General features: G+C 41.9%; 1 long non-coding RNA gene across 3 annotated transcripts; it reads right to left on the bottom strand.

Annotated features, from left to right (window-relative positions):
* Positions 1–236: 236 nt before the first annotated feature.
* LOC123045950 (uncharacterized) lies at positions 237–4,743 on the bottom strand. 3 transcript variants are annotated; one of them, XR_006421776.1, is made up of 5 exons: positions 4,475–4,743; positions 4,148–4,399; positions 2,694–3,314; positions 997–2,089; positions 237–923 (listed from the first exon to the last, which is right to left on the bottom strand). It is a non-coding gene; the product is annotated as an uncharacterized lncRNA (long non-coding RNA). The 3 variants fall into 3 exon arrangements; XR_006421778.1 differs by having other exon boundaries at positions 237–1,274; positions 1,388–2,089; XR_006421780.1 differs by having other exon boundaries at positions 237–1,252; positions 1,388–2,089.
* Between the last annotated feature and the right edge of the window lie 418 nt (positions 4,744–5,161).

The following is a 5,161-nucleotide window of genomic DNA, read 5'->3' as shown; positions in this document are numbered from 1 at the left end:
CTTTCAATCACACAGTAATTATCTCTAGTAATTGTGCAATTCACGTGTTGGATACTACCACTTATAAGTTAAAATAACCGGAGGCATAATATTTGGGAGCTACACCTCAGTTCAAGAGTACATATTAGCATGTTTGTTCAAGGAACCATATATCAACGAAGTTACCATGGTGTCGACGTGCAACCACAAAATGAACTTTAATATCTCTCACGAGCTACTAAACCTGTGAATTAAGACACTCTCAACAATATTGTACAGTACCAAGATAACACATGAATATTTATTTATTGTACATATACCCAGCTACTTTGAACAAAGCACGGCCTCCAGGCTAAGATTTGTATGCATATCTTATTAACATTAGCCCTTCGCAAACAATTACAATGCTCACAAGTAAAATAAAGGTTTCCTCTTACTGTAATGCAACTAAAAACAGATTATAACTTGTTAGCACTTTACTGCCACTATATGAATTTCTCTATTTTTATTTATTTAGTTCCAGATTGTAATGTCAAAGCCAGCAGTCTATGCAATACATATCATACATAATAAAAATCATTAGGTGAGAAAAATAAATATGCTAGGTTTAAAGGTTCGGTCTAATGTCAATATCATTTCAGAATGTATGCTTGTCAGCCAAGCGTATGTAATTGTTGGCATAAAAAATTAACAATCACGCCATGCCAACTTTCTTGAAAACAGAAGCCACCTTTCTATATATCTAAAAAATGCAATCGCTTAGTGTGCAATGTTGGAAGGCATCTACGTTAAATTGATTGGAGAAATTATCCATCACCACTAATGGCCTGCTTTTTGCTGCTTTATCCTTACTGTCTTCTTGCATGAAGCAAATCCACCCTATTCTTTTAGCATAACAGCTAGCGACTCTAGTTGCTCCAGTCGACACCAATACTGCCTATTAGCTAGAGTGCCGCATCACTGTTATCAGCAATTGTATCAAGTTAACACAACAACCCATGATTGCGCGTTGAGTACCTGCCGGAGCGGTGGCGCGAGCCTGATGCAGAACTCTCACAATGCACCCCACACGACGGGGCATGGCGCGAGGCAGCTGGAGCGGCAGTCACCGGCTCCTCGACAACATGGCCTTCGCAGCAAGTATGTGATGAAGCCCTCTCTCCAACAGAACCTGCAACTTCACCTTCATTTTCCTTCTCTTGCTCTGCTTTGGGTTCTTCTGGCAGGAACCTGATCCTTGGTGTTGGTGACAATCACTTGCTGTCCAAACCTCCTAGTACATTGCGAATCATTATCTGATCTACAAAACACACTTAGGAAAAGCAATACTACATCCAAGGATATGCACATATTGACCGATGCAGCAAAACCAAACACAAATAAATCATTGGATGGTCAAGACTCCTACATTGCATATTATCGCCCTAGTATGTAGATCTGCAGGTAGCCGATCACATGAGAACCGTGATCAAATGCAGTATACCTGGAGAAACAATAGAAGTGAAATACTTCAAAATCTAATTTGGGAAGAAGCAAGATCCTTTGCTTACATGAGAACTGTGATGATACAGTCAGCGCATCAGTTGATAGTTGCGTTGGAGATGAAGAAAAGTAAACTATCAACATCTCTTTCCAACAGGTATTACCTATCAACATCTCCATCTTTCTCACCCATTCTCTATCTCCCTCTGCTCCAGTCCAGACCCATAAATTTCCCGCAACCTCTCCATCCCCCTTTGTATCCTCCCCAGTCACCACGGGCCGCCTCCTCCGCCGTCCTGCTGGATCGTACCGTGACGCTGCCTACTGCCCAGCTTGCGGATCCTACCATGCTTAACAGTTGACTACCTGAACCTGTACAAACCTAAACTACATGTGCAAAAGACACTCGTATGCTCCTGCTAATTAATCAAGCCTAAATTCACTTGTTTGACTGGATGGATCCTCTGTTGATTCATGCGCTCCGAGATGGATGGATCAAATCCCTGGCTTCACTTGAGCACACCTGGTATCAATGAGTGGGTCACTCAACTCCACCGTCCGATGAATCTGCTCTAGCCCCTGGACGGGCCTCAGACCTCGAATTCATCGATCATACGGTGGTGTAAAACTACAATAACATCAAAAGCAACTACTGTGAGTTACTCAAATCGAACAAAAAGAGACACATATTTTTCAAAGAGAAATTAGAGGTGCTTCACATTAATCCATATAGAAAAGGAGCAGCAATTTAACAACCATATGAAGGCACCCCCCACAACTTGCTCAGGCTACTTTATAGTGTGCATTGTTCTGGAGGCCATGATCCACCCACAACAGAATCCCCGACCTTTCTTGCCCCAAAATCATACAGAATATTATGCACAGAATTATCCAAATTGCTACTAAAAGCTACCAGCCAACAGCAAGAAGAAGAAAAAGAAATTCTTAGTATTCTATATATAAGTGTTTAAACAGAACTTCTACCTGGCTTTTCAAGGGAAAAAGGGAAAAGAAAGGATGTAAGCTAGTACTTTAGCACTAAAAAGTGATGTTGCATTAGAATAGTAGGAGTACAGGAAAAAAATAGAAGAACCATCTCAATAGCAGAATTCTTCTACCATCAGAGTTCTCACAACCATCAAGATAAAAAAAACTCAGCTCGACAAACTGATTTAACTAATGCTAAATAAATTGATGATTTTCTCAAAAATTTCTCCAAGTAAACAACACACCTCTTGCAAATGTAGTTGTCGACTTGAATGGAATACTCGCAGCAGTCGACATGCCCGTTGTATTCCTGCTATGACCATTCGCCCGCCAACCTGCTGCAAGCCCACAACTGCATGGTGCTGCTCATTTGTTTGGGAGATTGCAGACGCAGCTGCAAGTCAACCTCTGCTCCAAAGTGCATGTCTGCAGCTCCATGTCGTTCCATGATGTTGACAGCATGTGCTTAGCTCAAGAGATGGAGACATTATCAAAGAATCCTCATTTAATTATCTATGTATGCCATGATAACATAAAAAGGACATTGCATTGATGTAGGCATGAAACGAAGTGCCAGATTATAAAGTTTCATATACACTTTTATGGTTTTATTCATATATCATACGGTGTGTCGACAAATGGCACTACTGTGTGAGATCAATTAATTCTGAATATGCAAGTCTAGGACAGTACTGCCCCAGTAATAATATATGTGTAACTATGAGCTAATTTCCAGCATATTCAGTTAGCAGTTGGATGAGTACTATTTTTTATCATCTCAGATTCCTACCAACATGCCAGCCATTGTCCTTGTTCCTATCACGATGTGATTCTTCAGATGGACACTAAAATGATGAATTTTCTACCTGCACACAATTGTAACATGCCTTTATATTAGTATATATTCAAGGATGGAACATGCCTTCAGATGCATGCAAGCTTTACGTTGCTGACCTTTGGGTCACAAATGAAAACAGAACGTACTGCTCTTTAACACAAAAATTACTTGATGTATTTAGGAGATGTCCACAAATAACAAAATTTCTAATTAACTGGGAATAGAAGATTCAAGTAGGTAGGAGTAGATACGTAACAGAGTGATAAAGATTGGCATTAATGCATCTATATATGCTGCAAATCCTTTGTTTAGAGATCTGAAGTCAGTTCAACATCAAAAGTGTGACCATCTAGAGAAGTGTGGACTGTGGACATAGGTGCAGAACAACAATTATAGGTATATCAATTACTGACTAAAGTTAGATACAGCCAAAGTAATAACGCTGGGCGGGGTAGTATACAATCTAGACATAGGTTTGATGTAATTCAAAAATGAAAAAATATGATTAGGAAATACAAATGGGAGTATTACTAATTCTTGAGACCAAAGATGTCTTTTCTATTAACATTTATTTTAATAGATAAGAGATGAAATACTTGAAGGGAAGACTACTCCAAGAAAAGATCGTATAACTCCAGAGATGAACTGCCTACAATTTCAGCTAACAAATATTCCAGAATTGATCCATGGTTAACTTGAACATATCAAATTAACTTTGACTTGGTGGACTGATACTCTACGTTCATCATCATAACCCTTTTAACTTTCCACAATATGTGCTTTCCCAGGTACCAGTTAGCACTGACCTATGGTTCTTTATCTAGTTCAATTAAGGGAAGTGATGCAAACTGAGTTACTTACTGAGGTCCAAAATGGATCGATATGCAGAGATGTAGAAGGTCCTGCATTGGAAAAAGCCAGCATGGGGCTACGATATACGTCGTCCTGAACCTTGACTTAACGGTGCATCGTGTTCTACACATGATGGACAAGATGTTTCAATAGAAAGTCCTTGAGGAGCTGCATGTCCATGGCGTCCCAGATCCGTGAAGAAGCCCTTGACGGCGGCGACCGTGGTGGATGGGGAAATCTAACGGCGTGCTCCATCTGCATCTGCAGCAGAGGATATGAAGAGAAGGTGAGGTGTAGGGGTGGCGGATCCCAGTCAAGAAGGAAGGAGGGGTGAACCTGGGGTCGCCGGAGACGCGCCGGCGAAGCCCTGCCCGAAACCCTAGCCACGGGGTGGGGTTGCGAGCGTGTGGTAGAGTCCGGGAGCGGAGAATCTAGCCGGAGGGAAGGAAGGCGCGGACCGTGGGGAGCTCGGGGGCATGCTGCGCGACGCTGGAGGTCGCCGGAAGCGGCCGGTGTGGGCGGCGGCGGCGGCGACTTAATGGGCGAGAGGGAGAGGAGGCGAGCCCGTGCGTGTGTTGTTGTGTTTTTTTCCTTTGCAAATCTGCTCGGACCACGTGTTGAATACTCCGAGTGCCAGGGTGTTTTCTGCAAAAACGAAACTTTTTCTTAGATATCCACTTAAGATAGGACTCCGGGTTGATTTCTTAGAAACAGAGGGACTGTTTTGCAAAACTGCCATGACGGACGACCAGAAGCAGCTGGTTTATTAGTAGGTAAAAATAAATAAAGATAAAGATAAAGATATGGTTAATATTTTTCTGATACGTGGTCAACATTTTCTAAAATTTTGTTTTTACGTTCTACTTTTTATTACACATTTTATATTTTTGGTATACAGCAGGAACATTTTTTTCACCCATGGCCGGCTCACCCCGTGCCTCCCTTCAGGCGACGCTTCCCGCATTCTCGCGAACAAGATGCAATTAATGGGCTAGGCCAAGGGTGAATGCGGAAGCGGCCGTT

Source organism: Triticum aestivum, chromosome 1A (assembly GCF_018294505.1).
Source record: "Triticum aestivum cultivar Chinese Spring chromosome 1A, IWGSC CS RefSeq v2.1, whole genome shotgun sequence".
Classification (NCBI taxonomy): Eukaryota; Viridiplantae; Streptophyta; class Magnoliopsida; order Poales; family Poaceae; genus Triticum; species Triticum aestivum.
Note: the sequence above shows the minus strand (reverse complement) of the source record. Positions and strands in the feature narration are given on the sequence as shown.